This window comes from Bos javanicus, chromosome 9 (genome assembly GCF_032452875.1).
Source record: "Bos javanicus breed banteng chromosome 9, ARS-OSU_banteng_1.0, whole genome shotgun sequence".
Classification (NCBI taxonomy): domain Eukaryota; kingdom Metazoa; phylum Chordata; class Mammalia; order Artiodactyla; family Bovidae; genus Bos; species Bos javanicus.
This window is the reverse complement of record NC_083876.1, coordinates 72250942-72272365: the sequence shown is the minus strand read 5'-3', so window position 1 is coordinate 72272365 and position 21424 is coordinate 72250942. Positions and strand designations below refer to the sequence as shown.

Below are 21424 nucleotides of genomic sequence, written 5' to 3'. Positions count from 1 at the left end.
AATGTTTGCCAAATCTAAAAAGGGAGTGAGAAATAATTTTAGTTTAGTTTTTTTTTTTGTTTTAACATGTGGAGGAAAAAAAAGGCATATGACTATGCCAGTTCCTACCATGCTCTAATCACAGAATGTTGGGTTTAATTTGCATAATAGCTGTTGCAAAACTTGTCCCCTAGCAAATAACTCTGACTCAGCAAAGTCGTGAAGTGAGCAAATAGTCTTCTGGCCCAACCTTTTTATGGCCTGGGCCCCTCTCTGCCCTTCTTCCACTGTGGTCTCTGTATTTCCCTACTAGGAAATTCCTAATTTAGGGTTAGTGGATCTCCCAAGCAAATTTTTATTTTGAAGATATGCAAATAAGAAATGCAAATGAGCAGCCTGAGTTAGGAGAAGATTTCTTCTATATAATTCTGTATCTATGTCTGTATTATGAGGTCACACTGTGCTATATTTGTTTGTGCTTCTGACTCTCCCATTGGACTAAAAATTGTGCAGCACATTTGTAACCCTTGTCTCTAGCTACAGCCCTGGAGCATAGTAGGTAATCAATTTATTTTTGATGAATTAATAATGAATCAATGTTTTCATATTTGGACACGTTGACAATATATGTTCTGTCTTTATTCATCTCAACTGCTATCTCTAATTCTATTTTCATCTTTCCTCAAAAAGTACATTTGAAAGTTGGATCTGAGTAAACAAAATGGAAATGTAACTTCCACAGAGTATAAGCAGAAAGCAACTTCATTCTTCGTCTTCATTGCCTTTCAAACCTACCCTGAGGAGGTATTCCTTCTCTGTCTGTTGAATAAAACTTAAGGGAGGTCCTAAGAATCTTATAATAACTCTCAGGAAATTTTTCAAAAAGAAGACCTCTAGTTACTTCTAAATATAGGAAACAGCTTTATTTTAATACCAATATTTTTTGTTCCAGGTACAGTAAGAACTCCAAAACTATTAAGTGAAGGCTTCTTCTTTATCCAGCTCAAGCTGCCCTCAGGCTGGAAACTTGCAATGGGGAGGAGGGGCGTGGTCATAGAGTTTCCTTTCTATTTCCTTGAACTTCCATCTCCTCTCTACCAGCTGATCTGGGGCTGTAATTGGGGATGGGTAGTGGAGGTTCCTGGAGAAGGCAACCCACTCCTGTATTCTTGCCTGGGAAGTCCCATGGACCGAGGAGCCTTTCGGGCTACAGTTCATGGGGTCACTAAGAGTCAGACACAACTGAACAACTGAACAAAAACAATGGAGGTTCCACGCAGACAGTTTTCTTTGAGCACCCTAAGGGTTCTCAGAGGCCCCTCGTGAGACCTCACATCCAGCCCTCTGATGTGGATGATGTATATTCTAAATAAACAGTTGTGACAGCCACTACCCTCAGCACTGACCCAGAGGGCTTCCCTTGCCCTGATACTGATAGGATTACATCACTGGGTTAATCTCTTGTGTAGACTGCTTCCAGATGGATTTAGTTACAAACCTCACTGTCCACTTGGTCCAGAGTATACTCAAGCATCCTTGAGTATACCACCTGTCCCTATCGCAGCCCTCTTCCCTTTCCCTGTCTTCACACATGGCTTCAGCTTAGCCTTTTAGCTTTGTCTTCTTATGTATGGCCCCAAAATATTCCCACACACTAAGAAACACTCATCAAGCTTTGCAAATGTGTCTCTGAAGCCTTTCTCACTAGGCTTGAGTAAAGAGGAAGTAGTCCTCTCCTTTCCATATGTCTGGTGTCAGGGGAAGAAAAGAGACTTGGCTTGACAGCATTTTTTTCAAAGGAACTCTCTCTTCCGCCTTACCTTTTTACACCCTCTGGTGGATGTTAAGATGGAAGGGTCGCAGAAATAGCTTTCTAAAAATATATATTTATTTATTTTAATTGAAGGATAATTATAATATTGTGATGGTCAGGGAGGCCTGGCATGCCACAGTCTGTGGAGTCTCAAAGAGTCAGAAATGACTTAGCAATAGAACAAAAAATTGTGATGATCTCTGCCACACATCAACATGAGTTGGCCACAGGCATAGATGTGATCCTTCCCACCTCTCTGCCCATCCCATCCCTCCAGGTTGTCACAGATCACCAGCTTTGGGTTCCCTGAATCATACATCAAACTCTCACAGGCTATCTATTTTACATATGGTAATGTTTATGTTTCAATGGTATTCTCTCAAATTATCCCACCCTCTCCTTCTCCTGATCATCTTCCTTGCTAGCCCCATATAAGAGGTGCAGCACCTCACTGAGGAATGTGGGAATATTTGCTACCTATGATATTTGAATCAACCTTTTGAAGCTGTAGTCAAAATTGAGAGCAAAAGTGCCTGTTTTAATTAGTCACTCAGTTGTGTCCAACTCTTTGCTACCTCATGGACTGTAGCCCACCAGGCTCCTCTATCCACGGGGATTCTCCAGGCAAAAATACTGGAGCGGGTTGCCATGCCCTCTTCCAGGGGATCTTCCCAACCCAGGGATCAAACTCAGGTCTCCCGCATTACAGGTGGATTCTTTACCATCTGAGCCACCAGGGAGTACAAGAATACTGGAGTGGGTAGCCTATCCCTTACCCAGGAGATTTTCCAAACCCAGGAATCAAACCGGGATCTCCTGCATTGTAGGTGGATTCTTTACCAGCTGAGCTATCAGGGAAGTCCATTTTAAATTCTATCCAAACACAAATGACAGGGTTTACAGTCACCTGTTGTTTCAAACCCAGACTCTTTTTAAAATAAAAGGATTAGGTTTCTGGTTCAAAATGTTAAGTGAGTGTATGAGTTACAAATGAAGAAATAGAGGAAGGGAAACAAGAGGCAAAGAGATTTTAGCTGATTTCTGGAATACAGAAAGAAGACTGGGGTTTGAACACCATGCCAGTCTGAGCAACCTCAGGAGAAGGTGATGGGCGAGGTGGCAGATGTTCTTTCAAGCTTCAGGGAGGCTAAGCTCAGCATCAGCAGGTCCAAGGCAGGAGTGGGAGGCAGGAGGCAGCATTCCCTGGAAGGCTTTCAGCAGAACGTGGGCTAGTGGCTGCCTTTCCATCTGTCTTCCCTAACCTCACACTTAACAAGCCACTGGCCAATACTCTCGCTAATGCTAGGAGAAAAAAAACCCCACACAGATGTGGTATCTAAAGAAAGGGGTGACTTATCACACTGGGCTTTGGGTTAACAAGAGTAGACACTAGCACATAAGAGTGAAGCCCTAGCCTTTTTGCCAACAAAATTAGCTTAAATGTCCTCTGCAGAGTTTCCACTCAAAGGTAAACCCTGTCATTCAGTGCATGTGTGTGTGTGTGTGTGCACATATACACACACACCTCCTCTACAGCATGCTGGTTTCAGGAAGAGCCTTGATGGGAGAACAGAGGTACTCAGTGCCTTTAGAAACTGTGTCAGTCACCTCTGTTCATCAGTCTTATCCTTCATAAAGAAACAAGAAAAAACACCCTAGGACAAGCAAAACACAGCCAAGGGGATCTGGGCAGCCCCCAGAGGCTGTCTGTGCTGGAAGCAGGAAGAACCCCAGTCTCTCATCTTGTAGAGAGGCCTGCTTGGTCTGGGGAGCAGCTGAACACATGGTGGGGCATCCCAGCACAGACACCCTGACTCATTTTTCTCATCCTTTGTATAAATTGAGCACGATGATGGTCTTGAATGTGAAGAAAAAGAAAAAAAGATTGGCCTGGAGTACTGAGAAGTCTGAACTTAGAAGCAGGTTTTTTAAGAGCCTTCTGACCAATGCCAGCTGTCCACATCTGGAGAATTTTGGGGCCTGTTAAGTGGGAAGTTGGGCTTCCCAGGTGGTGCTAGTGGTAAAGCATCTCCCTGCAAATGAAGGAGATGCAGGTTTGATCTCTGGGTCAGGAGGATCCCCCAGAGTAGGAAACGGCAGCCCACTCCAATATCCTTGCCTGGAAAATCTCATGGATAGAGGGTCCTGGTGGGACTCTTTGTCCATGATGGTACAAAGAGTCAGACATGACTGAGTGACTGAGCATGCACTAGTAAGTGAGAAGTTGAGTTTGGGTACAAGTCCCCCACCCCAGTAGAGGCAGGCAGAGCACTTGACTACAGAGGAAATTTCAGGCTCTGCCCCTAAGAAGAGTGAAGCATCAGGCTCACTGTTGAGCTAGCTTGTTGCCAGGTAACCAAGAACAGCTTCCCAAAATTAGTTATCAAGAGAGAAGGACCAAGAAAAATAAACAGAATGACTAATTCTAGAGAAATTGAAGTTTACCCAGGGAACCAAAGAGACTTAAAAAAAAAAAAAGCTTTATTGTGCCCACCTTCCCACAGCACCATTACCCACCTACTTGCCTTCAGAGCAGAAGAGTTGAATTGTCAAAGCTGACACATTCGAATCACAGATCTCATCTAGCACCAACCTTCACTAATAACTCAAAGATTACTGGCAAGAAGCAGGGACAGACATGGCACTTCTTTCAGGAGAAGCCCCCATCTGTCAGACACAGCTTTTTAAAAGGTCTCTTTCTCCCTCCAAAGAATGCATTTTTTTTTTCAGATTTCTAAACAAGGTATGTGGCATAGTTGTGTCTTGTCTATTCCCCAATCAGTCATCCTGCATAACTCCATAAATCTCATGGTTTTTTTTACAATCTTGACTTGATATGTTTCCTCCCTGGGATTAATTTTGAGTTTTACTGAGATAAATCATCAATACTTTTTTCAAAGAGTAAATGGTAGAACACTGTCTGAGAATGCCTTTATTTTGCCTTCATGTTGGAGTAATGATGTAGATCATTATACAGCTCTAGGTTGTCTTCCCTCTTATGGATCACAGCCTTGGCGTGGAGGAGGGGCTTGTGTAAATCAGTGACGCTGTGAACCATGCCTTTCAGGGCCACCCAAGATGAACAGGTCATAGTGAAGAGTTCTGACAAAACGTGGTCCACTGGAGGCTGGAATAGCAAATCACTCCAGTATTCTTGCTGCGAGAACCCCATGAACAATATGAAAAGGCAAAAAATATGACACCAGAAGATGAATACCACCCCCCTCCCCAGGTCGGAAGGTGTCAGGTATGCTATGGGGGGAGAGCAGACGGCAATTACTAATAGCTCCAGAAAGAATGAAGCAGCTGTGCCAATGTGGAAATGATGCTCAGTTGTGGATGTATCTGGTGGTGAAAGTAAGTACTTTGGCCACCTCATGTGAAGAGCCGACTCACTGGAAAAGACACTGATGCTGGAAAGTATTGAAGGCAAAAGGAGAAGGGAGCAGCAGAAGATGAGATGGTTAGATAGCATCACTGACTCAATGGACATGAATCTGAGAAAGCTCTGGGAGATAGGGGAGGACAGGGGAGACTGGTGTGCTGCAGTCCAGGGGGTCACAAAGAATTGGATACAACTTAGTCAATGAACAACAATAAGGTTGTCTTAACTGACCACCTGAATTGGCTCCCCCCTGCCTCTGTCTGACAGTAAATATCATTAATATGTTTACAAGAAGGTCCAGTCAAGATCAGTGGACATGTAGGACATGACGCTATTGTGACACAAACATACCTATGTCACATCTCCTCCATCACAAGTGTCTTATTTTCAGGAAGAACAGACAAAGAAGAGGACATCTTCCAGAGCATAGATTAAAGGGAAAAAACATTTAAAAATAAAAATTGTGTGTGATGGCTTCAGGGGGTTTGACTGAGATACTTGGGATTCAGCAGACAGACTCTACGGTGGCCCCCTTCATGACCCCTCTACCTAGTGTTCACACTCTGGTATAATCCACTCCCATTGAGAGTGGGCTGGACTTTTAACTTTCTCCTAGTGAATTGGCTACAATAAACGTGATGGCATATCACATGTAATAAGGAACTACATTACCTTATTCAAGACCTTCTGTTGTTAGAAGACTAGTGTGCAAGGCTCTCTCTCCCTAGCTGGCTTTGATAAAGAGCCATATTGGAAGGTCCATGTGGCAAGTATCTGAAAGGGGCTTACAGGATTTAAACTCCCCCAAAACTGAGAGGCTCTCAGACTAACAGCTGAAGGGAAATGAATTCTTCCAAACTTGGAAGCAGATCCTTCCCCAGGGAAGCTTCCAGATGGGACTGTAAACCAACTGACATCACCACAGCCTTTTGAGATCTTGACCAGAGAACCCAGAGAAGCTGTGCCAGACAATGGGATAGTACATGTTTTGAGCTGCTGTTTAAGCTGTGATAATTTGTCATGCAGCAATAGCTAGCTAATACATGATAGACCAAACCAAAATCTGGTCCATAAGAGTTCCAGAAATAGAAATATTCAGTTCAGTTCAGTTCAGTTCAGTCGCTCAGTCATGTCCAACTCTTCGTGACCCCATGAATTGCAGCACATCAGGCCTCCCTGTCCATCACCAACTCCCGGAGTTTACCCAAACTCATGTCCATGAGTCAGTGATGCCATCCAGCCATCTCATCCTCTGTCGTCCCCTTCTCCTCCTGCCCCCAATCCCTCCCAGCATCAGAGTCTTTTCCAATGAGTCAACTCTTCATATGAGATGGCCAAAGTACTGGAGTTTCAGCTTTAGCATCATTCCTTCCAAAGAAATCCCAGGGCTGATCTCCTTCAGAATGGACTGGTTGGATCTCCTTGCAGTCCAAGGGACTCTCAAGAGTCTTCTCCAACACCGCAGTTCAAAAGCATCAATTCTTCAGAGCTCAGCCTTCTTCACAGTCCAACTCTCACATCCATACATGACCACTGGAAAAACCATAGCCTTGACTAGACGGACCTTTGTTGGCAAAGTAATGTCTCTGCTTTTGAATATGCTATCTAGGTTGGTCATAACTTTCCTTCCAAGGAGTAAGCGTCTTTTAATTTCATGGCTGCAGTCACCATCTGCAGTGATTTTGGAGCCCCCAAAAATAAAGTCTGACACTGTTTCCACTGTTTCCCCATCTATTTCCCATGAAGTGATGGGACCGGATGCCATGATCTTCGTTTTCTGAATGTTGAGCTTTAAGCCGACTTTTTCACTCTCCTCTTTCACTTTCATCAAGAGGCTTTTGAGTTCCTCTTCACTTTCTGCCATAAGGGTGGTGTCATCTGCATATCTGAGGTTATTGATATTTCTCCCGGCAATCTTAATTCCAGCTTGTGTTTCTTCCAATCCAGCGTTTCTCATGATGTACTCTGCATAGAAGTTAAATAAGCAGGGTGATAATATACAGCTTTGATGTACTCCTTTTCCTATTTGGAACCAGTCTGTTGTTCCATGTCCAGTTCTAACTGTTGCCTCCTGATCTGCATACAGATTTCTCAAGAGGCAGGTCAGGTGGTCTGGGATTCCCATCTCTTTCAGAATTTTCTACAGTTTATTGTGATCCACACAGTCAAAGGCTTTGGCATAGTCAATAAAACAGAAATAGATGTTATTGGCTTGGCCCAAAAGTTCATTTGGGTTTTTCCATAATGGAACTTTTTTGTCAACCCAGTATGAAGACAAAATTCTGAAATATAAAGAAAAATCTAACTACTTAGATTGAAAACTGTTGTGTGGATTAATGTGTGTGTGTGTGCTCAGTCACTCAGTCATGTCCGACTCTTTGCAACCCCATGAACTGTAGCCTGTCAGGCTCCTCTGTCCATGGGATTCTCCAGGCAAGAATACTGGAATGGATTGCCATGCCCTCCTCCAGGGAAACTTCCCAACCCAGGGATCGAACCCAGATCTCCCACATTGCAGGCAGATTCTTTACTGTCTGAGCCACCAGAAAAGCTCATGTGGAATAATAGGCGGGGATAGAAAAGATTCACCAATTCAGTTCAGTTCAATTCAGTCGCTCAGTCGTGTCCCCCATGGACTGCAGCATGCCAAGGCTCTCTGTCCATTACCAACTCCTGGAGGTTTCCCAAATTCAGGTCCATCGAGTTGGTGATGCCATCCAACCATCTCATCCTCTGTCATCCCCTTCTCCTCCTACCTTCAATCTTTCCCAGCATCAGGGTCTTTTCAAATGAGTCAGTTTTTTGCATCAGGTGGCCAAAGTATTGGAGTTTCAGCTTCAGCATCAGTCCTTCCAATGAATATTCAGGATTGATTTCCTTTAGAATGGAATGGATGGATCTTTTTGCCACCCAAGGGACTCTCAAGAGTCTTCTCCAACACCACAATTTAAAAGCATCAGTTCGTTGGTGCTCAGCTTTCTTTATAGTTCAACTCTCACATACATACATGAACTACTGGAAAAAATTCATACCAAAATATAAAAATTCAGGATACCAGGAATAAGTAAAACAGCTTAAAAGATTTTAAGAAAGGGAAAGAAATGCAAATTTCTCTAAAAGGAAGGAAAATTAGGTAGACATCCTCTTGCTGGATACCTTCAAAGTTCTTATTTTAACCTAGTTATATATTTACTCGCACCATTAATTCAACATGCAGACAAAATAAAAGTATTCTTAGACTGCAGAGTTCAAATAGTTTTCTACTATTTACCTTTTTGAAAAAAATACTGTGACTATACCTCAGGAAAACTTAAAATGAATCAAATGAAGAAGGTATGAGGTCAAGAAAGAGGAAAGTAAACTATGATGAAGAATATACAGTGGATCTGGAAAAAAACCTGTTCAAACTAAAACAAGTCAAAGAAGGTGAGTGGATTCACCTTGACAAATATTATTAAGAAGCTCGATGACTTTAGTGAGAAGGTAAAGGTATATGCTTCTTTTAGTGAGACTACAAAGTAGGCAAAATTACAAACTAAAAAAAAAACCTATAAAAAGCAATCTAAAACATGGTATGATTTTGAGCACTTAAAGAATAAGACAGTAAATTATTTGATTTTAACATTTGGACATGTTTTTTTCTCCTTGTGTCACAGCTTTTAGTGACATATGAAGACATTTCTTTACGTTTCCTGTCTTATTACTTCACTTAGCTCTTTAATCTTTAATGAATAGTATATTCATAATCATCATCTTATAACTGCTGTATGGTGAATACCAGTTTTAAAAGTCACTCTATATATTACCAAGGCTGTTGCCCCAGAATCACACGCCTGCCTCTCCCTTAAATGGAAACCAATTACTCTTACTGAAGTTTTAGGAGGAACCTGCAAAGAGAAAAACAAGAACTGGTTAGTACCAGCTAGGCCCGAGATGGTGGAAGATTTGACTTCCAGTAGACCTTGAACCTCATTATACCCTCCTTATAATACATCAGCATGCTAAATAACACAGCAACCAGTGCCATGAAAACTACCATGACAACAACTGGAAGAGCCCACATGAGGAATGAAAAGGAGGGTTGCATCAGATCTGGGACCAAACCACTCCTCTGTTCTTGGATATGTCATGAATATTCCTCCCACTCTTGCCAACTCCCTCCTTTATTACTTCAATCATCATGTACATTTGATATCTCCACCCAAATTGGGTTGAGAAGCTGATTTGTGAACTAGGTTCCTGCTTCTCCATTCTCTGGCCATTAAATAAAGCTTGTGCTATTCCAGTCTCAGCATTGGTTTCATTACTGGCTGCACAAATCCACTTAAGAGAAACAGCCTTCCTGTCCAAGACAAAGGGTCTCAGCAGGGGTTCGGACCCCAGCATGGGTCCAGTCCACCAATTTGGTAACACATAGACAAATTATGAAAAATTAATTAGAGCTGAAGACATTAAAAACATAAACCCTATAAATATTGAGAATGTAAAAATTCATTGGGTTGTAACAGTTGAGAGGTGCTCTAGTGAGAATCACAGGCCTGAGGAAAAATCCAGTAGGAGAACTAAAAATAACTCTAATGAACTGGGTGGTAAGAGGAGGCCTGAGGAGCTTTGTGTTTGTGAAAGAGCCATTGGGGATTGAAATGAATGCATTCTGTTCTCTGCTGTCTTTGAGTAAGCTTAGGGAGTTGGTGATGGACTGGGAAGCCTGGCGTGCAGCAGGCCACGCAGTTGCAAAGAGTCGGACACGACTGAGCGACTGACTCTCTGCTCACCAACACCCAGTATGAGAGGGACAGCTTGGGGCAGCTCTGTCTAACTTCCAGGAAGAACTAGGTGAGGAGGAAAGGAACGATCCCTCTGGGTGAACCTAGAATCAGTTCCTCTCAGATTCTGCCCCCAAATGCTCAAGATTGTGAATATGTCAGGGTGAGGAGTGCTGCTTCTCTGGCTGTGGAATCACAAAAGCCCCCTCCACTCCCCAGTTCTGGAGGGGAGCGCGTCCCTTCAGGCACTTAGGTCTTTCCTACCCCGAGCACTCACTCCATTGGCTCTCGCTCTAAGGCAGCACAATTCCCCGGGATCAGCCAGGCCCAGGCAACACAAAAGCCAGGAGGAGGGGTGTCTTCTGGGTGCCTGGCAACCGCTCCTTCCAGCCTCGCCACACAAAGCGGCTGCCGGGAACATTGGGGCCTGGCTGTCTTCTGGAATGGGGGAGGTAAACACACAGGAGCAGCAAGACGCAAACTGCTATTTTCAAACAATCTTATCATTCTCCTCTCTCTCTTACCTTCTTGCACAATCCGGAGTCTCTGAAAAGAAAACAGCATTCCCGGCTTTGTCATACCTCCCAGGGGCCCAGGTCTGTTTCCCAGCATGTTAGCTTCTCCACTGGAAGCAGCTTTATCAGTAGGTGAGGGTTCAGGACTCCTAGACTTGAAGCCTGGGTCTGTAGCCAGTGGATGGGGAGGCAACTTCCCAGCTCATCATGAATCTCAGGTTTAGAATTTTCTTTGCCCAGTGAAGCCCCAAAAAACCTGAAGTTTGAGGGAGTGATGTTTGGCTTAAAGACAGCCAGAAAGGAAGAGTCCAGTTTTGACAAACCCAGATCTTGTCCCTAACTGGGGACTGGGCCCTCTTCTTCCTCACCATTCTTCCCTTCATTGTGGGGGGTCGCTGTAGGGTGGAATAAAAAAGAACACAGAAAGAGCCAGCTGAGCCTAATTTCTTGGTGTGTGGAGCTCCCCCACTCCTTGCTTTTCTCCATAATTTGCTGAGATCACTGCAAATGCACCCGAGTTGCCGCTGTCAAGCTGCAAAGTCATTCTCGTGCACCATCTACCACAAGAGAAGGAAACACGAAGCCATTGGGCTTCCCTAATCCCTCAGTGGCTTTCTCTATATCTTCCCACACTGGGCTAAGCAGGGCCCTTGGTCTCCACTGGGGCCACTAGGGCTTGCTCCATGCTGTGGTCTCTTCACTTGGGTTCCAGGCCCCTCCTTCAAGGACCAGGTTCTTAAATGGGGAGGGATGAACCAGGCCAGAGGGTACTCTCTGTGGCTCAGCACCACCCCATTCCAGGGGACCCAGGCAAAGGATATCCACCATAAGATCCCCAAAGCCTGCACAAGAGCAGTCAGGGCTTTTTATTGCTTTGCTAAATTCCCATCTGCCACAGCAGGCAAGATATGGGCTGCTGAAGTCAACTCATCCATGTCTCGCTCCAGTTTACATGGAAGTGAGCAATTGGCTCCTCATCTCTCTTCTCCCTCTTTCCTTCACCTGGTTCAATGGATAGGAGAGGATTTGGGGAGGGGGAGGGAACACAGGTTCAGTGAGGGTGGACATGCAGCAGCGTGAGGCACTCAGCTGCGTGTGTGTGCACGCCCAGTTTAAATGAGCAAGTTCTGAGCTACAGGTATGTATCTCCCAGACCAGACACTTCTGTACCAAAGACTCTAATTCCAGTTTAAATACAGACCTCAACCTTTTCAACAGCCTTCAAGAGTGGACTTAGGGAATTGATCTGCAGCATCCTCTGGCTTTCAGTTAACTTTAAATCCTTTTCTGAAGTTCTCAGACATTCAGGCACAATGTCTGAAGAAAGGTTTCTCCAAGTGGGGTCCCAATTGTACCCCACTCCCCTAATTCATATATTAGAGGCCTAATCCCTGGGACCTCAGCATGTAACTGTATTGGAAATAGAGACTTTACAGATGCAGTTAGTTAAGGAGGTCATACGGGAGTAGGATGGTGTCCTTATGAAGAGACTTGTGTTGTTATTAATCCAATATGGTTGGTGTCCTTATAAAAAGAGAATACATAGATGCATGCACACATAGGGAGAATGCCATCTGAAGATTGAGGTTATGCATGGCTCTGCTAACAGCTTGATCTCAGACTTGTAGCCTCCAGAGCTATGAGACAATTAAGTTTCTGTGTCTAAGCCGCCCAGTCTGTGGTACTTTGTTACAGTAGCTTTGTTAGTCTGCTAACTAATACACCTAGGATGTCTCATCAGTTGACATCACTTCTGGCCTTGGAAATCTGTCAATGTGGCACCATCTACTTAATGCTCCCACTTTTCTCAGCCTGGGACCTATAGTCACTTATTCCCTGATTAATTTCCATCATGGACTCCCCTCACCCTCAAACGAATTCCAAAAGCTTAGCCTGTAACTCGGGCTCTCTGGTCAGGCTGGAAGATACAGGGGTTGCTCTTGTACTCCTAGAAAAGATTACTTTTTAAAAGAAATTCAGGGCTCCTTTATATCTTTTCATGATTTGAGAGTTCCAGTTGTTTTTTTTTTTTTTTTTGCAGCTTTTTCAATATGAGATGGGTGTTGGGCCTGCCTGTTCCTCATGCCAGCTTCAGGTCTCAAGTTCTAGCTTATGCAAACCTCCCTTCTCTCCAACTCTTATCTATCTATTTTAGAACAAGAATTCAAAAAGGAGATGAGTGCCATAAAAGATACACATTAATGTGGTTATTTGAACTTAAAAATGAGTTTAAATATTTCGTGATGAAAAAATAAGTTGTTATTCAACCAACTAAATCTCCAGTACTTTGGCCACCTGATGTGAAGAACTGACTCATTGAAAAAGACCCCAGTGCTGGGAAAGACTGAGGGCAGGAAAAAAAGGGGACGATGGAGGATGAGATGGTTGGATGCCATCGCCGACTCGATGGACCTAAGTTTGAGCAAGCTCTGGGAACTGGTGATGGACAGGGGAGTCTGGAGTGCTGCAGTCCATGGGGTCACAAAGAGTCAGACATGACTGAGCGATTGAAGTGAACTGAACTGATTCAACCATTTGATTTAACAGTAATGCCTATAAGAAGCCTGGATCAAAGGTCACAGTCTCAGAGAACCATGTCTACACAGTCTCAGAGAACCTAGAAAGGAAGAGTATTAGAGTCAAAATGAAGGTCAGGGCACAGGTACAAAGAACGCAGTCAGATCAACTGGAAAGGTCTTGAGTTCTTCTGGTTGCATTCATTGCTCCACCTCATCACCATGCATTGGGCTGGGTGCATCGTACATGACATTTGTGAGAACGGGTGAATGAGTGTTTGAAAGAACACCTACATTCCCTTTACTCCAGGCAGGCAGGCAGGCAGCAGGAGCAAGCAGCTTAGCAGACCCACAAAACTGCACACAGCAGCTGACAAAGGCAACTCCCCCATCAATGTGGTGCTCTCTTTTCCCAGCAGACATTGGCAGCTACTGTTGCAGTCTCCAGGGTCCTTTAGCCCCTTGTAGCTGAAAACCTGCTTTTCCCTCTGTCTATCAAAAGGGGGCAGCAGAGAAGAGTAAATTCAGGGGCATGGGCGGTTGTGAGCAAAACCACCCCAATCCCACCAGCATCTGCATACAGATTGTCCAAACTGTGTCCTCCTAAAAATTAATGATTTTTTTAATTAATTTTTTTTTTGTGGAGAAAAGAAGGATTAAAGTTAAAGAAGTTAGGGGAAATCTACCTTAAAATTAGATTTCCCCTAACACGATTCTCAGAGGCTGAGAATCTACCTTTAAATTATTTTGTGTCTATAGTGAAAATTTTCTTAAATATAAAATGTTTCTTGGTGTCCTAAGTACAGTATGGTCTTCCCTGAGTGACTTTCACTTTCTTTCTAAGTACAGTATATCATATAGGGAATTTCTCAAACATTTTGGACAATAAAAGAGCCCCCTCATTTTTCAGTTCCTCAGAATGTCTGTTAATATCTCACACCTCTGTAGAAGAGGAAATAGGAAGTACCACCCTAGCCAAGAGAGTTTCCCAGGTGGCTAGGAGAGAAAAAGAATCTGCCTGCAATGCAGGAGCCGTAGGAGACGCAGGTTCAATCCTAGCCAATCCATTCTTATCTTAACACCAGAGTTGATTCTCTCCACTTTAAGGTATTGATTCTCTTTACCAACAGGGAAAGAAGGACTGGGACGTTGACCCCTGCCATTTCATAGAGTAAGCTCTCTAAAAATGGGGCTTGAAAGATGGGGCCTGATTGTTTCTTGGCGCTGTCTCTTCTCCCCTTCTCTCCTGGTGGTAAGCATTCATGTGTGCTCATTCACTAAGTCTTGTCCAACTCTTTGCAACCCCATGGACTGTAGCCCACCAGGGTCCCCCCAGTTCAGTTCAGTTCAGTCACTCAATCGTGTCTGACTCTTTGTGATCCCATGGACTGCAGCACACCAGGGCTCCCTGTCCATCACCAACTCCAGGAGTTTACTCAAACTCATGTCCATTGAGTCAGGGATGTCATCCAACCATCTCATCCTCTGTTGTCCCCTTCTCCTCCTACCTTCAATCTTTCCCAGCATCAGGGTCTTTTCAAATGAGTCAGTTCCTTGCATCAGGTGGCCAAGGTATTGGAGTTTCAGCTTCAGCATCAGTCCTTCCCATGAATATTCAGGACTGATTTCCTTTAGGATGGACTAGTTGGATCTCCTTGTAGTTCAAGGGACTCTCAAGAGTTTTCTCCAACACCACAGTTCAAAAGCATCAATTTTTTGGCATTCAGCCGAAGCTCTCCTGTCCGTCGGATTATTTGGCAGGAATATTGGAGTGGAATTCCTCCTCCAGGGAATCAATCTTCCCAACCCAGGGATCAAAGCTGCATCTCCTGCAGCACCTGCATTGGGAGGTAGATTCTTTACCACCCAGCCACCTGGGAAATTCTCTGGTCATGAGAGCAGGCCCCAGATTCGTCTGAGAGTTAAAGATCTCACTGGGTCCTCCAGTTGGGTGTGTGGCTCTGTGAAATGTTGAGTCAGGTCATGCTATTGTAGAGGCTGGAGATGCGTGGACTGTTCTAGTGGACTGTTCTGGTTTATCACCACTATATCAGTTGCCACTCTACTGTCATATGGAATATCTGCCCTTATTTAGAAAGAGCTCCTGATGTTGTATGGATAAACAAACTGAGCATTAACTTGATTCTCTTCTATGGTTGCTACTGCTATTGCATTAGTGGATAAATTTTATTTATATAGCACCTGAACAGTTTTCAAAGTGCTTTCAAATATTTTCTCTGATTTTTATCTTAACCACAGTCCTTTGAGATAATTTTTGCTAAGGAATCTTTGGACTCTGGTCAACAGTAGCCAAAAACAAATGTGTTGCTGGGCTTTGACTGGTTTATAGGACTGCAGGAAAAAACAGGAAGAACGAAGTCTTGGGAGAAACCAGGAAAATTCTGGAGAAATAGGTAATAGTGGGTGATGTTTTCTGTTCTGTCATCAGGAATGAGTGACTGTTCCACTCAGGTATTGACCTGTGTCACCTCTCAAGACTCACATTCCGGGGATAGAACATCTGCTTGTTGTGGCAGGCATTAAAAGCCTACCCCTTGGCTAAGGGATGGTGCATATTAGTTGGCAGGTCAAAATGGCATGTCATTTCCCAACAGAAAATTACAAGGTTTTGCCAAAAGGAGAGAGCTTAGCTGCATGGCAAAAAAATTTATCAGCTTTCGGCAAAGCAAGTGTATGTTTTCCTATCTTAGAGATAAGGAAATAGCCTAGAAGAATCATTTGAATGGCTTAAAGTCAAGTAGATAATAAACAAAAAATACAATAGCATTTATATGATCTTACTCTTGAATCGGTTTGTTTGTTTTTTTCCTAGACTTACCTGTACTTCCATGGAGCCCCTTGGATTCAACAGCTATTATTTATTGAGGGTCACTGTGGTTGGATTGGAAGGACCGATGCTGAAGCATTGGAAGGACTGATATTGAAGCTGAAGCTCCAATACTTTGGCCACCTGATACAAAGAGCTGACTTACTGAAAAAGATTCTGATGCTGGGAAAGGTAGAAGGCAGGAGGAGAAGGGGAGGACAGAGGACAAGATGGCTGGATGGCATCACCGACTCAATGGACATGAGTTTGAGCAAGCTTTGGGAGATGGTGAAGGACAGGGAAGCCTGGCATGCTGAAGTCCATGGGGTCACAAAGAATCAGATGTGACCAAGCAACTCAACAACAACAACAATGGTAGGATACTGTTCTAAATACTTTCTTTATATTAATACATTTAATCTTCATAAGAACTCTAAGAGATGGGTGCCCCTAAGAGATGGGTGCTATTGTTATCCCATTTTAGAGATGAGAAAGCTGAGACATAAAGAGGTTCCTGAGTTAGTAAGTGATGCAGCCAGAATTAAAACCAAAGCTAGTCCTAGAACCTACTTTCAAAGTGATTTTATAAGGAAGCAATACAAAATCAATTTGAAGTTTTATTGTTCATCTCTATCTTTTTCTCCTGTGTTCCTTTATGCAAATATTTAGTGAGTGACTCAAGGTTTCAGCCACCATGCTAGACTCCGGAGGAGTGGCAGGGAACATGTGATCACAACTAGCCAGGTGGGCACAGTGGTTACAGTCTAGCAGGGAGAACAATTTAGGAAATCATCATGTCAGCACTGCACTCTATGCCATGGGAGCAGGGAGTGGGGTCCTTGGCCCAGCTTTTGTAAAGAGAGGACAGAGAAGACTGAGGCATCTGGCAGAGGGAGATGGGGAGGAAGTGGGAAAGGAAGGAAAAGATCATACCTCCCAATTCCTCCAGTATTGAAGGGCAAGTATAGAGCCCAACCAGACCTCATAGAAAGCCAAAAGCCAAGACCATTCTCCTGGGGCCTGACCTAAGAGTTCCACCTCTCTGTTTGACTCTGTGATTTTTCATTCTCTTGTTCCCTCTCCACCCAGCTTTCTCTGATTTTGCACATCTCCTCTGCTGCCTCTACTATAACTCTGGCTTGTACAGATTTTGGCCTGCCATGGCCTGCCATAGCTCTGACCCCAGGCTTCACTTCATATTAATCCAAACATTCACCCACCATTGGTGGATACAGTGGAATGGCCCTTTCAATTTCCATTCCATCCTTCTTCTGCTTGGCTAGAGTAGAAAACTACACTTCCCAGAGTTCTTTGCAATCAGGCTCTAGACATCAGTTGGAAGTATCTGCAAAACTGCAAAATGGTAGGAAAAAAAAAGAAGAAGGTAGATATGATGGGAGGCTATTTTCTTTGCCTCCTTGGGAGTTTCCACTAGCCTATGAGATTAAGTGAATGTGAGATTTTCCTGAGGCAGTATTTGACATCCATAACTTCTTGGAGAATGCAAATGTGGGGTGTGTTGTGCATGCTCAGTCATGTCCAACTCTTTGTGACCCCATGCTCTGTGGTCTGCCAGGTTTCTCTGTCCATGGCATTTCGCAGGCAGGAATACTGGAGTGGATTGCTGTTTCCTCCTCCAGGGGATCTTCCTGATCCAGGGATCGAGCCCGCATCTCCTATATCTCCTTCATTGGCAGGTAGAGGTAGATTCTTTACACTGTACCACTTGTGAAGCCCACAGTTGTTAGGGTTAGGGTTAGTGTTAGGTTTAGTATTTAAAACTGAACTCATTGCTCCATTAGGTAGCCTTAGACATAGGAGCTCAGCTGATGAGTCTGCTCTGTATTATTCTGGGAGTCATTTCTCAATGATTGGAATTGAATCTTTCAGGCTTTCCAATGATTTTATAAGCCCCCAGCTCCCTGTGTCAAAGTCCTTCCTGTTTAAAATTCCCAAAGAGAAATCTGACTGACATATAACCAATCTCTAATTTAGTTTAGAGAGTGAAGACCCCTGAAGAGAGGATCCTGGCTCATCCCTTTGGCTCCCTAAACATGGGAACTCTATTCCTAGTTTGGACAGTTGTGCTGGAGGTGAGCCTGAGGCGACTACAGTGAGGAGTGGGACAAGAATGTCTAAAAGCGTATGAGGTCAAGGAGGCACTGGCCCATCATAAAGTCCAAGATGGGACTAGATTGCAGAGTTTCCAGTGAGGAAGCAGCAGGAGATGCATCCAGAGAAATCAGCTGAAGCCAGATCATGCTGGGCATTTTAGGACTCATTAAGAAATGTAGGCCAGTCCCAAGAACTGTTGGCAGTTGGTCAAAGGTTTAAAACAACTGGAACCATTTAAGGGTCTGGATTTTAGACAGAAGTCTTGGCTGTAGCATGGAAAGTGGGCTTTGGGGATCAAAGAATGCAGTCAGGTAGACCAGTTGGAGGTCACTACAGCTGTCCACACGGGAGGTGGAGAGTATTCGGGATTTAGAGAGTGACAGCAGAGATGGGGGTGGGTTCCCTGGTGGCTCCGATGGCAAAGGATCTGTCTGCAATGCAGGAGACCCAGGTTTGATCCTTGGATTAGAAAGATCCCCTGGAGGAGGAAATGGCAACCCATCCCACTATTCTCACCTGGAGAATTCCATGGACAGAGGAGCCTGGTGGGTTAGAGTCTGTAGAGTTGCAAAGAGTTGGACACAACTGAAGTTACTTAGCAAACATGCACAAGACTCTCAAACCAAATATTTATCAAGTATGGGGAGTAAAGAGTAATTTTTTTTTTCTGCCATTATGGCATAAAAAGAAAGATAACCTAAAGGAAAGCCTTGGTGATTGAAAAACTGTGGATGCTGCCATCCAAAAAGTTCCGAGGAAAATTTAAAATTAAGAATAATTTAATTGGAAAAATAGGTAATAGAATGGAGAAGGGTGCGCATAGAGCTAAGCAATACAAAAGCAGATATAGGTTGAACCAACAGATAAGACATTGCAAAGCAGAGGAAGATTATAATTTGAACAGCCCCATTAATTGCCCAAATGGATCTTTGTGCAAATTACATTTTAACTTTGATTTTCTGGAAAATCTGTTTTATAAATAAACAAATTTCTGTCTAAGTGAATGAGAATGACCCACCTATAATTGTGCGATGTACGTATTGCACAACAGTGTATGGCAAACCTAATTTGAAGCACTTTTCTTCAGATTTATACTTATTAGATAGACACTATTATAACAACATTAAGAAAATATTTCTTCAGAAAATACTTTTAAACATGGTTTACCCATGATTAGGACTAAATTCATATGGAGAAGGCAATGGCACCCCACTCCAGTACTCCTGCCTGGAAAATCCCATGGACAGAGGAGCCTGGTAGGCTGCAGTCCATGGGGTCGTAGAGTCGGACACGACTGAGTGACTTCACTTTCACTTTTCACTTTCATGCATTGGAGGAGGAAATGGCAACCCACCCCAGTGTTCTTGCCTGGAGAATCCCAGGGACAGAGGAGCCTGGTGGGCTGCCGTCTATGGGGTCGCACAGAGTCGGACACGACTGAAGCGACTTAGCAGCAGCAGCAGCATATGTGACCTAAGATTACTCTGTCAGTGTATTTGTTATTTTCAGTTTTTCCAAATCCCCTTCTAGTCTCTGCCAATATTCATACTTTACAAAAAAAATTATTACGGTGGTAATCAGCATGCAATTTTCTACTCTGATTTTTTCATTTCAAATAATGGAAATACTATTTTATTATATTGCTATACTATCCTTCTTTTAACAATTCATTTTATAATTTTATATCAAATGGACATAGAATGAATTTAATCAGACTTCTTTTTTAATCTGAGGAAATTTAATCAATATGTTATAACTATTAATATTCTACTCATTAAAAATATTGAATACCCTTAGAAAAAGTTATTTGGGTAGTATGAACATGTAAAATAATAAATATTCTTCCAAAAAACTTCTACCAAGATGAATATTTTATTGGAGTATAGCTAAAAAGACCTGCATTGGTATCTGGATATTTTTGTCCAGTGATCATATTTGCCATTTGTGTTTATACTGTAATGCACTATTTTAGGATAAAAACTGGAGGTACATTTCACAAAACCAGAGGGCAAGGGGATGCACCACAGAGAAGCAACAGGGTGTAGTGGAAAGCATGTGAGTTTTGGAATGCAATGGATTTGGACTGCTGTGCTTTGAAATGGTATGTTCTGCAAAAAGACTTGCAGAATGCTCATAACAGCTTTATTTATAATAGCCCAAACAAAACAGCCCAGGCGCCCATCAGTAGGAAAATGGATAAATAAACTGTGATATATTTACCCATGGAATACTAGTCAGCAATAAGCAGAATAATCTACTAATACACACAAACATATGGATGAATGTTACAGTTATGGGCAGTGAAAGAAGCCTTACACAGGAGTATATACTCTTTGATTCCATTCTATGAGGAGCTAGAACAGGGAATGGTTACCCATGTGGAGAAAATCAGAACATTGGTTGCTTCTAGGGGTTTTGATGGGAAGTTACTCAGAAAAGACATAAAGGGACTTACTGGATGATAGTAATGTTCTGTAACTTAGTAGAGGTTTGAAGTGGACATATGTATGTGCATCTCTGAATTTATATAATGTTACACATGGGATTTGTGCATATTGTTGTATGTAAAATGTCTCAAAGAAAAAAAAAGAACCTAAACAATTATTGGACTCTAGTTAATGACATACATACCAAAGTATTTCAACCTACTTTGAAATGCATAAAATCTAAAATGAATCAATGGATGGATAGAGGGATTAAAATCCAGATACACAGGTGAAAGAGCAAGCCATAGTAAAATGTTGATTATTGGAAAGTGTTTTTTTTTTTTTTTTTGATCTGTGACATGTTTCACAAACCTCTCAGTTTCAATTTCTGCCAAATGAAGGCAGTAGTCTTTACTTCACAAAGTTGTTGCAAGGTTTAAGAAAAATCATCATAAAAGCAGACCTGGAGGATACATAGCAGAGGTGATGCTGCTTACCTTCTCCTTCATCTCCTCTTATTTGCCTTGTCAGTTTATAAGCTGTCATGTATAGTTTGGGATTTGGTCGCATTAACTATGAGCAGGTGGTCTGAAATGGTGGTTGCTGTTGTTTAATCCCTAAGTCATGTCTGACTCTTGTAACCCCATGGACTATAGCCTGCCAGACTCCTTTGTCCATGGATTTCCTAGCAAGAATATTGGAGTAGGGTGCCACTTCCTTCTTCTCCAGGGCATCTTCCCAACCCAGGGACAAAACCCCCACTCCTGCATTGACAGGTGAATTCTTTACTACTGAGTCATCAAGGAAGCCCAGTCTGAAATGGTATGTAGCAAAATTATTGAAATTACGGGATATGAACTGTCCATCTGTTGATTATATCTTCCTTAAGTGGAGGAACAGTTTTTAAGGATAGTAGTGGCTCAAATTCCACTAAAGAGGGACAGCCTGTGGCGATACTTGCTTTAAAGAGAGTACCAAAAAAGAAAAAAAGGACAAAGTGTTTCAGAAAGTAGTCAAAGGGGTTTTTAGAAACTACATAGTTAATCAGGTCATTCGTGCTGCGATTCATGGGGTCACAAAGA

At 43.0% G+C, this 21424-nt stretch overlaps 1 protein-coding gene across 2 annotated transcripts in view; it reads left to right on the top strand.

The window, feature by feature from the left end:
- The first annotated feature begins 458 nt into the window (after nt 1-458).
- SLC2A12 (solute carrier family 2 member 12) overlaps nt 459-21424 on the top strand; it is a 94187-nt gene continuing 73221 nt past the window's right edge. Inside the window, exons 1-2 of one of the 2 annotated variants that reach the window (XM_061428034.1) lie at nt 459-538; nt 15808-16176. The gene's annotated coding sequence lies outside the window, so the exon portion shown is untranslated. Of the gene's footprint in view, nt 539-15807; nt 16177-17805; nt 17895-21424 lie in introns of those variants that run through there. The other variant, XM_061428035.1, reaches the window with a different exon arrangement.